The sequence below is a fragment of the Erinaceus europaeus genome, chromosome 8, assembly GCF_950295315.1.
Source record: "Erinaceus europaeus chromosome 8, mEriEur2.1, whole genome shotgun sequence".
Lineage (NCBI taxonomy): Eukaryota > Metazoa > Chordata > Mammalia > Eulipotyphla > Erinaceidae > Erinaceus > Erinaceus europaeus.
Window position 1 is genome coordinate 63,490,319 of NC_080169.1, and position 16,950 is coordinate 63,507,268.

The 16,950-nt window shown below is 35.8% G+C and overlaps 1 protein-coding gene across 5 annotated transcripts in view; it reads left to right on the forward strand.

Annotated features, from left to right (window-relative positions):
• Nucleotides 1-16,950, forward strand: part of SEMA3A (semaphorin 3A) — a 535,675-nt gene that overhangs the window by 165,665 nt on the left and 353,060 nt on the right. For 2 of the 5 annotated variants that reach the window (XM_060196316.1, XM_060196320.1), the window contains exon 1: nt 669-889. The exons of 1 other annotated variant lie outside the window; for it this stretch is intronic. The gene's annotated coding sequence lies outside the window, so the exon portion shown is untranslated. Of the gene's footprint in view, nt 1-480; nt 529-668; nt 890-16,950 lie in introns of those variants that run through there. 2 more of the 5 variants (XM_060196317.1, XM_060196321.1) reach the window with 2 other exon arrangements.

The window sequence follows — 16,950 nt, forward strand, 5'->3', positions numbered from 1 at the left end:
AAAATATACTATGAAAAAACTATATTATGTTCAATTCTATGAGAATTCCAAAATGAAAATATTAGCATACTACCTATAATACATAGGTAGTGTAAAGGGTGAAAAAATAAATGACTTGTGATGAAGTGTAGTGTCACTGAATGCATAATATGATGGATAGCCATTATATAGTGTGCATATTTAATTTCCTAAGCACAACACTCTTATTCATAGAAAAATAAAGATAAAGCTAATAAAATTGAATGAGATAAATAAAACTTCTGCATGCTTTGTTTTGCTGTTTTAGCCATCAGTATCAGTGACCCAGTTTTGTTTTGCCTTTTTTCTTTCTTTCCTAAGAATCTATACATTACTTCCACAAGTTTTGTACAAAAGTCCCTCAAGGCTTCATGTAACCAATGTTTCTTTGGGACAAATGTAGCCTGAGGGAGGCAAAGCATTTTTTAGGGTCCATAAAGCTGACTCTCACATGAATATGGAGAAGCATCCTACTAAGATGGGTCCCAGTTAATAGTAGAACTTCCTAAGGTATGGATGTTTTCTTATATCTTTTATGCTGCTATCACGAGCTTTATGCTGGGCATACAGATTTATTTGGAGCCTGCTACTTGTGAAAGTTTCACCTTTTCCATTTTTAGAAAATGTGAAGCAGCAAAAAGGGTTTTGACAAACTGCAGATCTGGCAGAGTTTAATCAGCTTGATTGTGCAGACCCACAGTCTCTTCTAGTCCCTTCCTTTATTCAACCAGTGGTAGTTTATGAAAAAATTCCCATAACTGGATTATACTTTTAAGACAAAGTAAAAGGATATGGTTTGAAAGGATTAAGGATCTGTTTCATAAAAAATTCTTCAGCGGTAAAAAAGAAGACTCACAGGAGCTCTGAAATGGTAACTTACTTTCTTGTTTCTTTCCAATGCTTTTAATATTTAATAATATATTGATGTTGAGTGTCTCTTTTTCTTGTTAAAAAGTTATTATTTAAAAAGTTATTATTATATGGTGACAAATATTCTGTAGTAATTCAAAAACAATGGAGTCTTATATATTGTACTAAGTAAAATTTTAGCTTAATGTACCTTTGTACAATATATTGAAAAATAAGTTATTTTCTCAAAGATTTTAAATTACTATAGTTTTGGAAATGTTTTCTACTTTACCTCAAAATAGTTCATATAGGTTCCTGTTTTGGTGTTAACTTACAATTATACTGAAAGTAGAAAATGTTTTATATAAGTTATGGCGATATGTTTCTTCAGTTTGAATCACTGCATCTCAGTTAATTTCTATCAAATGAAATTTTAAAGTAGATAAGAAGATAAACACATCTTAGCTTAACAATAATAAATACATGTTGAAAAAATAAGTAAACTTAGTTAGAGGAGGGGGAAAAGCCCAAACTTGCAAAAAAAAAAAAAAGGAAAAGTAGTGAGTAATTAATTCCTGGATTTAAATTTAGTAATCAAACATTGAGTAAATTTATAATTAAAAATTAACAGCATCAAAATGTCTGATGATTATAAGATATAGATAGCTAGGGGAAATTATTTGAATGTAATAAAATGTTTTTGGATAGAATTTTGGAAAATCCTACCCATAGTTATACTAAATATTTGTTAATTTCATTTCATCTTTTAAAATTTTTTTGTTCCATTAAGTATGAAATGTGAGGCAAAGTTTAGTTAACAAAAACTGCTTACTTAGTTGTTTCTAAAAGAGAAAGAACAGCTCTGGGATCAATTTTAATGGCAATAATATAGCTACTATAATACAGGTGATTTTTCACTGTTTACTTCTGTGATTTTAGGACAAAAATTCTATTTTTAAAGAACTAGAAAGTGCCAAAGACTTTCCTACCTCAGGGTCTTACCTCCATGAGGCTTGTGTCTACAAAGGTCGTACGATTAACAAAACCAAGATCTTCAATAGTTAAAAGTATCTAGAGAATATTTTAAGTTCTTTCCAGTTTTAGGCTAACTATTTGCATCTTTACCTATCTAACAAGTTGATAACTTAGCCAATTACATCTATGTGTCTTTAGATATAATATGATGTTTTAGATTCTTTTACAATATAAATTTTGTAAGGTTTGTTAGCTGTTTCAAAATTATTGACTCTATTCTACTAGCTGCTACAGTTTTTAGGAAATAATTCAAAACAGACATAAAACTTTTCCATACAAAATAAATTTTACTTGTCAAATCTTCCTCAAAAATCATATTATGAAGGAAGCATTTGTTATGACTGAAAGAACTCATACTATTTTTGGGAAAACTGATATTTTATCTAGCAAACCTTTTCCTTTTTTTTTTCTTCCATTTTCCACCATTTACTATTGTTACCAAAAATAGGTCAACTCTTCTTTCATTACAGAAACAAAAAATAGTACGTACTACAAATATACATCACATTTTTCTTCCTATGGGTTTAGCCCATCTCCACCCCACCCAAAGAGGGGGGAAAAAGTCCTAGACAACTAAAGCGGGGGAGTCCTGACCACATTTCACAGAAAATGACATCAGGATACACTACAAAACAGAAGGAGTTATCTGTGCTGTGTGCAAATGTTCCTTCTCCATATCTTGTAATAGGCAAGTAAGGATCATTGAGCAAGCTGTGTGCCAAATCAAAACATAACTTCAACATAGGTCTGATTTCATGAGTGTATGTAGTAGAAATTGTAAATTTTCCAGTAGTATTTTTCTTTTTTTTTCAAAGTTTATTTTAAAAATATTTTTATTATTGGATAGAGAGAGAAATTGAGAGGAGGAAGGGGGTAGGAAAGAAGAGAGAAAGAGAGTCACTTGTAGCACTGTTACACCACTTGTGAAACTTCACCTACAGGTGGGGACCAGGGGTTTGAACCTCAGATCTTTAGCACTGTAATGTATGTGCTTAACCATGTGGGCCACCACCTGGCCCCTGTATTTTTCTTTAAGCATTATTAAAGCAGAAAATTTTCTTTGAAATCATAAGGTCGTCTCTTAAGAACCTAGTGAGTCACTGTCTTATTTGGGTTTTGCCCTCTCAAGTAACTGACAGAATGTTTCTGACTCACTCATCTTCCCCGTTAAAATTAAAGATAGGTACATTGAAACTGAAATAAAGTTTGTGCTTTACATGCAAAAGAGCATTCTAAAAAAAAAAAATCTAGCTTCAAATCTACCTAAATACACATACTTCATAAAGAGTCATTTTTATTAGGTCTCTGTAGAGACCTTCATAACAAATAGCATCCTAAAAAGTGTGTGTATGTACATTTAAAATAAAGTCTGTGGCAAACTATTAGCACAAACAAAAAAAAATCAAAGAAGTGGTTAATGGTTATTAGCATAAAGCATAAATCTTGATATGTTTGAGGGCATTATTCTAAAATTAAATATATCCCAATTTCTAAATAAAACATTTTAACAAGTTTAATTGTCATAGTCTATAGTCAAAATTCAATTACTTTCAGAATTAAACTGCTCTTGTCTACTTGTCTTGATAAAACAATGCTCAAAGTGTGCAAGAAGGATTCTGAACTTTTCCCTAGAAATGAGTCAAACTTAATTAAACTAGGGTCTCAACTCTGAAGAATTTGTAGCATAAACAGTGAACATCTTCAGTCTGAAAGAATTTTAGTTTGTTCATCTTTGTTTTTTTCCTCCAGGGTTATTGCAGGGGCTCAGTGCAGGCACAAGGATTCTACTGCTCCAGGAGGCATTCTCTCTCTCTCTCCCTCTCTCTCTCTCTCCCTTCCTTCCTTCCTTTCTTCTTCCTTCCTTCCCTCCCTTCCGTCTTTCCTTTCTTCTCTCTCTCTCTCTCCCTCTCTTTGTTAATTGAATAGGATAGAGAGAAATTGAGAGAGGAGGGGGAGGGAGAGAGGGAGAAAGAAGAGGCTGGGATAAGTATCATAATGGTTATGCAAAGAGACTCTCAAGCCTGGGGCTCTGAAGTCCTAAATTCAACAATCCCCCAGAGCTGATTACTGCTCTGATAAAACAAACAAACAAACACACTAATTTAGCATAATGGAGAGGGAGAAAGACACCTGCATCCTTGCTTTGCTGGTTGTGAAGCACCCCCCTCTGCAGATGGAGAGCTGGGATGAACCCCGATTCTTGAACGGGTCTTTGTGTATAGTACTATGTTCCCTTAACAGGGTGTGCCACTACCTGACCCCCACTTTGTTCACTTTTAAAAGACAGATTTCTTCAACATTCTAGTGAGGGGGGGATTTTCTTTCAAAATACTACTGATTTAAGAGCTGCTATATACACCAGTAGTTAATTTTCATGATCAGAAATGGTATCTAGCGAACCCTTTTCTGGCCAAATCTCAACTGCAAATTTCTTAGAATTCCTGATATACTTAGGCAAACCAAACATTAAATGAGTCAGGTCTAAAGCAGACATGGCTTCACTTAACAAAAGTGACCTCTACCATGTAATTTTCTTTACACTTTTTGCTTTTGTGCACTTCCCATTGTATTGATCCATCAGTGATGCTACACTAAATTGTACAGTGGTAATAAATGTTCTCCATATCTAGATAACATCACAATAAATAATAGGTTGTGACTTTCACATGTGACTCTCAGTTGTGATAGTTTTAGGCTCTACTCCTCATACTAAAATAGATTTATGAGCCCTATATAAAACATGCTCATCTCATAACAGAAAAAAAAATGCCCCTATATTCATAGCTGCACAATTTGTAATAGCCAAAACCTGGAAGCAACCCAGGTGTCCAACAACAGATGAGTGGCTGAGTGGTCTATATACACAATGGAATATTACTTGTCTTTTGAAAATGGTGATTTCACCATTTTCATCCCATCTTGGATGGAGCTTGAAAAAATCATGTTAAGTGAGGTAAGTCAGAAATAGAAGTATGAATATGGGATGATCTTACTCATAGGAAGAAACTGAAAAATAAGATCAGAAGAGAAAACACTAAGTAAAACTTGGAATGGAGATGGTATATTGCACTAAAGTAAGAGTCTGGGGTGGGTGGGAGGAGGGGTTCAGGTCCTGGAATATGATGGCAGAGGACCTAGTGGGGGTTGTATTGTTATGTGGAAAACTGGGAAATGTTATGCATGTACAAACTATTGTATTCACTGTCGAGTGTAAAACATTAATTCCCCCGGGGCCCAGGTTAAGCACACATGGCACAATGTGCAAGGACCAGTGTAAGGATCCAGATTCAAATCCCTGGCTCCCCACCTGTGGGGGGTGGCTTCACAAGTGGTAAAGAAGGTCTGCAGGTGTCTGTCTTTCTCTCCCCCCTCTGTCTTCCCATGCCCTCTCGATTTCTCTCTGTCCTATCCAAGGACAGCAATAACAATAATAGTAACATCAACGACAATAAACAGCAAGCGTAACAAAAAGGAAAAACTAGCCTCCAGAAGCAGTGGATACCTAGTGCAGGCACCGAACCCCAGCGATAATCCTGGAGACAAAAAAGAAAAAAATTAATCCCCCAATAAAAATTTTTTTAAAGAATTTTTTTAAAAATGTACAAGTGCAGTGAAAGAAACCACTACCCAAACCAAGAGACCCCTCACAGAATGGGAGAAGATCTTTACATGTCATACATTAAACAAGAGGCAAATAACCAAAATATATAAAGATCTTACCAAACTCAACAACAAGAAAATAAATGACCCCTTCCAAAAATGGGGAGAGGATATGGGCAAAATATTCACCACAGAAGAGATTCAAAAGGTTGAGAAACACATGAAAAAAATGCTCCAAGTCTCTGATTGTCAGAGAAATGCAAATAAAGACAATAATGAGACACCACTTCCCTTCTCTGAGAATGTCATAAACCAGAAAAGGTAGCAGCAGCAAATGCTGGAGAGGTTGTGGGGTCAAAAGAACCCTCCTACACTGCTGGTGGGAATATAAATTGCTCCAGCCTCTGTGGAGAACAGTCTGGAGAACTCTCAGAAGGCTAGAAATGAATCTACCCTATCATCCTGCAATTCCTCTCCTGGGGATATATCCTAAGGAACCCAACATACTCATCCAAAAAGATCTGTGTAAACATATGTTCATAGTAGCACAATTTGTAATAGTCAAAACCTGGAAGCAACCCAGGTGTCCAACAACAGATGAGTGGCTGAGCAAGTTGTGATATATATATATATATATATATATATATATATATATATATATATATATATATATATATATCCTACTCAGCTATTAAAAGTGGTGATTTCACCATTTTCAGCCCATCTTTGATGGACCTTGAAAAATTCATGTTAAGTGAAATAAATCAGAAACAGAGGGTGAATATGGGATGGTCTCACTCTCAGGCAAAAGTTGAAAAACAAGATCAGAAGAGAAAACACAAGTAGAACCTGAATTGGAATTGGCATATTGCAGCAAAGTAAAATACTCTGGGATGGGTAGGGGTGAGAATCCAGGTCTAAAATGGGTAACAGAAGACCTAGTGGGGGTTATATTGTTATATGAAAAACTGGGAAATGTTATGCACATACAAACTATTGTATTTACTGTCAAATGTAAAACATTAATTCCCCAATGAAGAAATTTAAAAAAATTGTTCAAGTAATATAATTAGGTTTTAAGTCCATAGTACTGAAAGTCTCATCTTGAAGGGGGATTCCATAGCATTGCCAGAGAATTGTAACACATATATGGACAATAATACCACAAATATTAATCCAAATAATACCACAAATATTTGCATCCTTGTCTTGTGCAAATTTCCCACTAAACACATGTCAAACTGAAATTCCATAACACTGTAGTAGTTCAGATAAGGAACTTAATCTGGAGAATAAGAAGCCAAAGGGACTACTATTAACTCTGACCCCACTACCACTAAATGTGAACGAACATATGCTATGGAAAAACATAAAAATATTTATTTTTTATTTTACTTATTTATTGTTTGGTTATAACTGGGGTTTCACCACTCTGGATCTACTTTTTTTTTTCCAGATAAAAAAGATAGGAAGAAATAAAGAGACAGAGAGAAAAGGAAAAAAAAAAAAAACTTCATCAGTGAAGCTTCCTCTTATGCAATGGAGGCTAGACTCATATCTGGATTGTGCCCACTATTAACTCAGCTATCTTGTCAGTTCAAGGAAAGTTTTCTTTAATTAGAGGTAACTGCAGTACAGGTAGTCACTACATGGATCAAAGTGATCTGTACAGAACATATTGTGTCAATTATGATCACAATCCTCTCCTGGTTATGGGGTCTTTCTCCTGTATCAGCCTTAGTTTGAATACTTAGCTAGTTTGTTACTATCCCCAACTCTGAATTGGTTTATACGGCAGGTTGTTTTTTTCATTGTTCTCTCTTTTGGGTAATATTTGAAGAGTTCATTGAAGAATTCATTCTCTCTACTTAGATTATCTAGGTTTCTCATCTTGATTTTACTGACTGCAGAAATCAGGGAGCCCTAAGGTTCATTTTAAACACTCACTATCCTTTTATATTTCTTCTAAATTTTATATTATTTTCTTCTATATTTCATCTGATAGTACAACTGTCTCAAAGCATAGTACAATTCATTTAAAGTATTTTCATGCAAAGTCATGTATCGATTGCCACATCATCAACATTTCCTTTGTAGTGTGGAATGCATTGAGTTTATGGGCATGTAGAAAGTATGCTTTTAACTTTTGTCCTCAATGAGTCATTGTTCTGAAGGACAACTTCAACTGATCTCAACTTTAATCGGAGCAGAGATACTAGCTAACAGAGTGGAAGTCAGGCCCTTGATTGTTCTTTTCTAAGATGATGAGTTGGTAAGAGATTTGTGGCGCAATTTTTCTCATAACTTACTATTTTATCAGTTGCAGACAAGAAACAGTTTCAGGTCCTATGACTTTTAGATTTTCTCTATTCCAGTTACCTCTGCTTATAAATTAAACAGTTCTAACTGAGGCATGACTATAACTTGAAGTTACAGTTAATTTGCAGAATTATCTGCTTCTGCTTTGTAAGCTGTGAATCTTATTGTTATGTCCAATATTTATTTATTGTATGGTATGGATCAAAAAAACTTTACAACTTTCAGCAAAACTTTGGTGACTTCTTATTACTTGACCTCAGAATAATATACAGTTTGGTTAATTGTTTAGCTACTTGATTTAATATTTAGTTACTGTAATTATTTCTAAGTATTAATATTTAGTTACTGTAATTATTTCTAAGTATCAAATTCTATATAAATTAAGAAGGCTAAGTTGTTCTGTGGCAATTAATGGACTTACAATAGAATACATTTTTAGTCCAGAGCAAAAACTCAGTTATTTCAATTTGTATGCCTGAAGCACCAGAAGCTGCTGGTTCAATACCTGTCAGCAGTTTAAGCCAGAGCTGAGCAGTGTTCTAGATACCTCTTTAAAAATCTCTCTCAAGGAGTCGGGCTGTAGCTCAGCGGGTTAAGCACAGGTGGCGCAAAGCACAAGGACAGGCATAAGGATCCCGGTTCGAACCCCGGCTCCCCACCTGCAGGGAGTCGCTTCACAGGCGGTGAAGCAGGTCTGCAGGTGTCTATCTTTCTCTCCTCCTCTCTGTCTTCCCCTCCTCTCTCCATTTCTCTCTGTCCTGTCCAACAACGACGGCAACAACAATAATAACTACAACAATAAAAAAAAAACAATGGCAACAAAAGGGAATAAATAAATTAAATAAAATATTAAAAAAAACCCTCTCTCTATAAGTTTTCCTATATTTCTCTCCCTTCCTCCCTCCCTCCACTCTCATAACAAATACACCTTTTAAAAAGAACTTAGTAGTGTGTGTTGCATGTAAACACATAGTCTTTTTTTTTTCCTCTCTAATCTTATCTGTGGAGCTTGGTGCTTACACTCCAATCCACTGCTCCTTGAGGCCATTTTTTTTTGTCATTTTTTTTTTTTTATTGGATAGGACAGAGAGAAATTGAGAGAGGAAGGGGAGATAATGAAGGGGAGAGAGGGTGCCGGGTAGTGGCACAGTCGGTTAAGTGCACATAGCTCGAGGCTCAAGGGCCCAAAAGATCCGGGTTCTAGCCCTCGGCTCCCCACCTGCAGGGGGTTCCCTTCACAGGCAGTGAATTTTTCTCTCTGCGGGTATTTTTCTCTCTCTTTCTCTGTTGTCTCTCTATTTCTCTTTGTCCTATCCAACAACAACAACAGCAATATCAACAACAATAACAACAACGACGACAATAAACAAGGACAACAAAAGGGGGAAAATTAATAAAATAAATTTAAAAAAGGAAGGGGAGAGAAAGACACCCGAACAACTGCTTCACCACTTGTGAAGCATGCCCCCTATAGGTGGGGAGCCTGGGGCTCGAACCAGGAAACTTGAGCAGGTCTTTGCACTTCATACTATGTATGACTTTTTTAAAAAATAATTTACTTATTGGAGAGAGACAGAGGAAAATTGAAAGGGGAAGAGGAGATAGAGAGAGAGACAGAGAGACACCTTCAGCCCTACTTCACCACTTTTGAAGCTTTCCCTCTGCACTATAGTGTGAGCGCTTAACCAGGTGCGGCACTGCCTGGCCCCCAGTGTGTGCTTAACCTGGTGCAATACCATCTAAACTGTAAGCATATATTATGCATAACTGTCATCCTATGGGTTAAATGTAATACAGTATTTTACAAAATGTATATGAATACAAACAATACATTTATATATGTGTGTATATATATATATATATATATATATATGAAAGTTGACAAGATGACTTTGTTATTATAATAGCAAAATAAAACATTCACATGATAAGTTATTAGTACTATAATAATTTATTAAGTTTTTGTTTATTTTTCTATGGGGAAATTATTCTAATCATAACTTTACAAAACTATTAGGAAGTATTTGCTGCTACTAGATTTCTTTTTATAACACTTTGCTAACCTAAAGCCATTCGGAGAAATTTGTCCCAATATAAAATATGCTGAGAAAACATTAGGATGTTTATTGAAAGCAGTTTGAAGAGTTTATTTATTTATATTTATTTATATATCCTTTGTAATCTCACTGAACCATGAAAATGATACTTTAGGTTTTATTTATTCTTTAATCAATGATAATCATGTGCTTAGATATGCTTACTTAAAGCATAGATTATATATACATAGTTTGATTGTTATTATTTTATACAATATAGAACCAGTATAATATGGTGAAGTCATAGGTGTTAATTTTTTTTAGTTTGGTGATCTCCTTTTATAATACTTTAAATGTGTAAATGTTATAATTTCCCACATTATTTTAATTTTCTGCTTATTTAAAAAATTAAAAGACTTTTAAAGTTTGCTTTCATGTCCTTTTATAAGGGACTTAACAACATCCCATTTCATTTTTATTTCCTGTAATTTTTTTTTTCCAGTAGTGCTATCACACCATGACTCCACAACTCCCAGGACCTTTCTTCTTCCCATTACTCTTCTTCTCTTTCTCCTCCATCTCCATCTCCTTCTCCTCCTTCTCCTCCTTCTCCATCTCCTTCTCCTTCTCCTTCTCCTTCTCCTTCTCCTTCTCCTTCTCCTTCTCCTTCTCGTTCTTCTGCTTCTCCTTCTCCTCCTTCTCCTTCCTTTCCTCCTCCTCCTTCTCCTCCTCCTCCTTCTTCATCTGCAACACAGTGCCATTGCTCATGAAATTCCTTCCCTTGCAAGTGGAGATAAGGGACTTGAATTTTGGTGACATTTAAAAAATTTATATAATATTTATAGAGCATGATAGTTTTAATTCTAACACATTTTAGTTTAACTAATAATTACTTAGTTTAATTTATAATGTTGAAAAGCCAAATTTAATAGATACTTGGTTAAAAATTAAGTTCTGACTTTGTCTTCTTTGTATTCTAGAACCTTACAATGTCTGTGGCTTCTATAAGCAATTTATGATAAAATGTATAAGCCCTGGAGTCGGGCTGTAGCGCAGCAGGTTAAGCGCAGGTGGCGCAAAGCACAAGGACCGGCATAAGGATCCCGGTTCGAGCCCCCGGCTCCCCACCTGCAGGGGAGTCGCTTCACAGGCGGTGAAGCAGGTCTGCAGGTGTCTATCTTTCTCTTCTCCTCTCTGTCTTCCCCTCCTCTCTCCATTTCTCTCTGTCCTATCCAACAACGACAACAACAATAATAACTACAACAATAAAACAACAAGGGCAACAAAAGGGAATAAATAAATAAAATAAATATTAAAAAAAATATATATGTATATAATGTATCAGCCCTGGATATATACACTTTAATCTTAACTATATATATTTAATCTTATAATCATTTATTTGAATTCCTAAAACCTATATAGTGTGATATGGATTACTACTTTGGTGCTTACTAAATTCATTGGAATATAGTTGCAAATAAAAAGCAAGTCCCTTCTCTGAGTACATTTTTGTTGCATGCCTAATTAAATTTTGCCCACAAAACATTGGTTGACATATTGGACATGTTTGATAAATATCTTTTTAAATTTGAATATGTGTTTATTTGTGAGTGTTCACATGTGCAAAAGAGAAACTAGAACACCACTCTAACATATGTGGTGTCGTGAACTTAACCCGGGCTCACACACATGCAAATCCTCCAGGATTTGTGAAATGCTCCAGGATCAATCTCCAGCACCTCATATACCAGAGTAGATGCTGTCTCTCTCTTCTTCTTCCACTTCTGTTTCTTTCCATTCTCCTTATTTTCAGCCTCTTCCTCCTTCTTTACCTCCTCCTCCTCTTCCCTCTTCTCCTACTTCTCTCTATCTCTCTCATTTGTTCTCTCATCAAATGCATAAGTAAATCCTTAATATAGTAAGGATGAGGAGAGAGAACACAAGTGGAACATGGAATGGACACGGAATATTGCACCAAAGCAAAGAACTCTGAGGAGAGAGGAGGAGAGAGGAGAGGAAGAAAACTTTGGGCACCTGTTATATAATGAAACTATAGGGACTAGGTGGTGGCATACCTGGTTGAGTGCAATAGTTACAGTGCACAACGACCAGGGCTCAAGCACCAGGTCCCCACCTGCAGGGGGGAAAGCTTCAAAATTGGTGAAGCAGTGCTGCAGATATCTCTCTGTCTTTCTCCTTATCTCCCTCTTCCTCTCAATTTCTGGCTGTCTCTATCCATTAAATAAGTACTAATTTTTTTTAAAAAATGGAACTATACACCTATGTTAGTGACTACAATGTAAAGATTTAACCCCCCTCAACTAAGAATAAATAGAAGAACATTTGAAGGTACTTAAATTTATATACTTTTGTGAGAACAGAGTACATATTTGTTATTTGAAATAGAGTTACTAACTTTAGCCAAAGTTACTTAGAATTCTGTATCATAAATAAAATCAAACACAACTTATATTTTTGTTTGTTTGTTTTATTTGTAGTTGTTGCTTGTCACCAGGGTTATTGTTGGGGCTCAATGCCTACAAAACAAACCCACTGCTCCAGGTAGCCATTTTTACTTTTTTTATTTGATAAAACAGAGAGAAATTGAGAAGGGTGGGGGTGGATAGAGAAGGTAAGAGGGAGATACCTGCAGCACTACTTCACCACTCATGAATTTTCCCCCTTGCCAGTGATGACCGGAGGCTTGAACCTGAGTCCTTTAGCAAATGGTAAAGTGTGTGCTCGAGCTCAACCACTTGTGTCACTGCCTGATATATGTAGATGTAGACATGTTTATATGTTCCAGATTAACTCATCTTCCCATTCTTTCATGAGAGATATAGAAGAGAGATGGAGGAAGCAATGAAGGGAGAGAGAAAGAGAGAGAGAAAGAGAGAGAAAGAGAGCGAGTAAGGGAAAGAGAAAATGGAAGGAAAATGGTAGAAAAATGTGAGCAAGAGGGAGACAAAGGAAAAAGAACATTTTTTAAAATCTAGAATATTTTCTAGAAATATTAATGCAAGTTTACAGTTTTTCCAATAAATTTTCTTAGTTGTTTGTTTCAAGTACACAACCAAGTAAGTTTCAGTTCAGTTGACATTGTTTTATAAATAGCAGAAATTAGAATGCTAAATGTGTCCTGAGTACACCTCTGTAGGAACTAGTAGATATCAAACTTGTCAGTTACAACTCCTTTAATCTTTTATTTATTTATTTATTTATTTATTTATTTATTTATTCATTTGTCTATTTATTTTCTCTTTTGTTGCCCTTGTTGGTTTTTATTGTTGTTGTAGTTATTTTTGTTGTTCTTATTGATGTCATCATTGTTAGAGAGAAATGGAGAGAGGAGGGGAACAGAAATGGGGAAAAATAGACACCTGCAGACCTGCTTCATAGTCTGTGAAGAGACTCCCCTGTAGATGAGGAGCCTGGGACTTAACCTGCTGTGCTACCACCTGACTCCCCACAACTCCTTTAGATTTAACGAGAAAGAGTACCAGTGTCAAAGAAAGAAAAAAGGTAAAGAACACCCATTTATTTGCAATAGAAATTCCCTCACTTAAGTTTTACTTAAACCTGTCATTTTTTTTTAATTTTTATTTATAAAAAAGGAAACACTGACAAAAATAACATAGGGTAAGAGAGGAACAACTCCACAGAATTCCCACCACCAAAACTCCATTTCCCATCCCCTCCCCTGATAGCTTTCCTATTCTTTATCCTTCTGAGAGTATGGACCCAGGGTCATTGTAGTGTTGCAGAAGGTGGAAGGTCTGGCTTCTGTAATTGCTTCCCCGCTGAACATGGGCATTGACAGGTCGATCCATACTCCCAGCCTGTCTCTCTCTGTGTCATTTAAAACAAGCTAAAAGTATTCTGGTTAGAAATATGTGCTTGAGAAAAAAATGAGCAAAAAAGAAAACAGAAATCCTGACACAAATGAAACCTTTATTGAAAGATTTTTGTTGTTGCTGCAGAAAAAATATATGGTGAAACTAAAAAAAAACAAAAAACTATCAACTTGGGTCAGTTATTTGTACCTGTACCTGTAGGTGCATTACTTGACTGCTAACAATATTCCTAAAGATAGGTGGAGGGGAAAAAAAGAGAGAAACACCATGTCAGAAGGTTCTGTATAAGGAGCTGGGTGGTGGTGCACCTGGTTGAGCACACATGTTACAGAAGGTTCTGTATATAATTTGAGAAGATGCATATTTTCATCTTGTCAACTAGTAAATTTTAGTCATAGGTGTAATAGTGGAATTGTGTCCTGTGTGTTAGAATAAACAAAAAATAATAATCCCTACATGGTGGATCTATTGTAAACACTTTATATGGAGAGAGATGAAATAATAACATTTCCAAGGTGTAATTTACTTTATCTTTATTTTTATAGTCTTGTCATTGCCAGAACTTCACCACTCCAGGCAACATTTTTCAGATAGAAAGAAAAAAAGGCAGAAACACCACAGCAAGAAAGCTTCCTTCAGTGCTTTAGTATCACCATGTTATGTTGTTGCATGCCTCAGGTTAGAACTGGAGTCCTTGCACATGGTGAAGTGTGCTCTAGCTCAACCAGTTGTGTAACTGCCTGATATATGTAGATGCAGACATACATATATCTTCCAGATTAACTGATATTCCCATTCTCTGATGAGAGATAAAGATTAGAGATGCAGAAAGCAATGAAGGCAGAGAGAGAGAGAGAGAGTGAGGAAGCGAGGAGAAAATGGAAGGAAAATGGTATTATCTTGTTAGGTTCCGTAATCCAAGAAATTCACCAAGAGAGACCAGAGTGATGTAAAAACAAAGAGCCTTTATTTCTAGCCCAGGCATGGGGCTAGGGCCGAGACCTCACAGTTGTTCTAGGTGCTTGACCACAAACCCCACCACACGAGGAGATATATAGGGTATGGGTTACATAGCATACATGAGAATCTTAACCTTGTGGTTATCTTCTTTACACATCTGGGGGAAATGTGGGGAAATGCTTAATGGTCTCTATCTCTCCATGCCTTGGCTCTATCTCTCCGGAGATGCCTTTCTTAATGCTCAGCTTATCTTTGTTCCTGTTGACTCAGGGACATGGGTTCAATTTCAAGTAATGGTCCTGAATTCCAGGACCTGTTCTTCTGAAACTGGGGCCTATCTCATTTCTGCAGTTTTTGGAGCCTGTCATGGAGTCACTGCAGTCTGCACCCTTCAATCTTTATTTATAGCACTTATCATTGTCTATCTTTGAGTGATTATGTTAATCAGTTTATTGTTTGTTTATGAGCAAGTACATTATGGTTAGACATTTACATTGTCATTACTGCCTAAAATATGTGTCTGATACATAGTGAATACTCCAATAGTTACTGAATTTTTAATAAATATCTATGTGGATTACTAACAATCAGAACAAAATTTATGAAGCTGTTCATGAAATAGAACATTAATAGCATCAGGATAAACGTCTAACATACAAAAAAAATGGGTGTATCAAGAACGATATTGAAAACTACTAACCCCACTACCACCACCCATAAAGTGATAAAATATGGAAATACTTGTTTTTGATATAGTCAGAAATCAAAAGGAGATTAGACTGCTTTATGATGCATACTGCTGCCTGGCTGTGGGTAGAAGATTCAACACAAGTTATATCTGGGCTTCCATCAACAAGGCTCACAAGTTTGACAGTATCATTAGTGTATGTTGTTTTCTAGAGTATCTATCCTATTTTTTGTGTCACTCAAAAAGACATCTGTATTTTTCCTTTACCAGTCACCACTAATGAAAGTCAAAGGAGAAAGAGCCTGTGTATTATCTTAAAGTTGTCTATCAAAATTCTAAAGACATTCACACATCCTTCACTGGATCATAAAACACCCTAAAGCCCTGGATACTTTTGAAAATAATCAACAACCTTCTCAGGGCTTGATTTATTTTTTATGCCTGTTTTCTTATAAAATGTCATTTGAACTGAAATCATTTCCAAATCACTCCTGATTGTCAAGATGCTCATTTTCAGTCTCCAGTCTTCTCTCTCTTAATACTCTTTAACTATGCACTTTAGAACTTGTCAATGTCTTATTAAAAATATTTTCTTTATCTATTTATGTATTTATTATTAAATAGAAATAGAGAGAAATTGAGAGAGGAGGGAAGACAGGGAAAGAGGCAGAGAGACACCTGCAGCCCTGCTTCACCACTCCTGAAACTTTCCTCCTGCAGGTGGGGACTAGCACCTTGAACCTGGGTCCTTGTACACTGTAATGGGCTTGAACGTGTGTTCCTGTGCACTGTCAATGTCTTTTTTACTTTCCATGTTTACATATTTTTCTTGTCTCTAAGAAAAGCCTAATTATTTCCTGATGATTCTGTCTCTCAAGCTAATTATCAAGTGACGACTACTACCCTGTCACTGAAATCACTGAGAGTCAGTGAGGGGTAATGTTCTTTGCTCTTCAGTGTCACTGGCAGTTATGTTCTTCCTGTTCCCTATACCCCCATACCTGTGCTTGGGACCTTATAGATACCATCTGTTAATCCTTATTATAGAAGTCACCCACCAGCCTCTAGTCTCATCTTTCTTATGCTAAGAGTTTATCCCCCCTACCAACTTTCCCCATCTCCCTTGTTATATAGTATTTTAATATCCACCTAGATGAAACTTCAAAAATATTATTCTCAGTTATGTGACTCCTAATCCCCAAATATCTCTTTGTTCTTATTACCACCATGAAATAATTTCACAAGCTTGTGATGCATAAATCTAAGGAAAATTTAATGCAGCATTGCCATGTGATTTTCAGTGTTCACGTATGTGTGAGATAATAAATTATCTTTTTATCTTTTTTTTTTTTTTTTGCCTCCAGGGTTATTGCTGGGGCTTGGTGCCTGCACCACAAATCCACTGCTCCTGGAAGCTTTTTTTTTTTTCCTCTTTGTTGCCCTTGTTGTGGTTATTATTGTTGTTGTTATTACTGATGTCATTGTTTTTGAATAGCACAGACAGAAATGGAGAGAGATGGGGAAGCCAGAGAGGGGAAAAAGGGTAGATACCTGCCGACCTGTTTCATAGCCTGTGAAGGGACTCCTC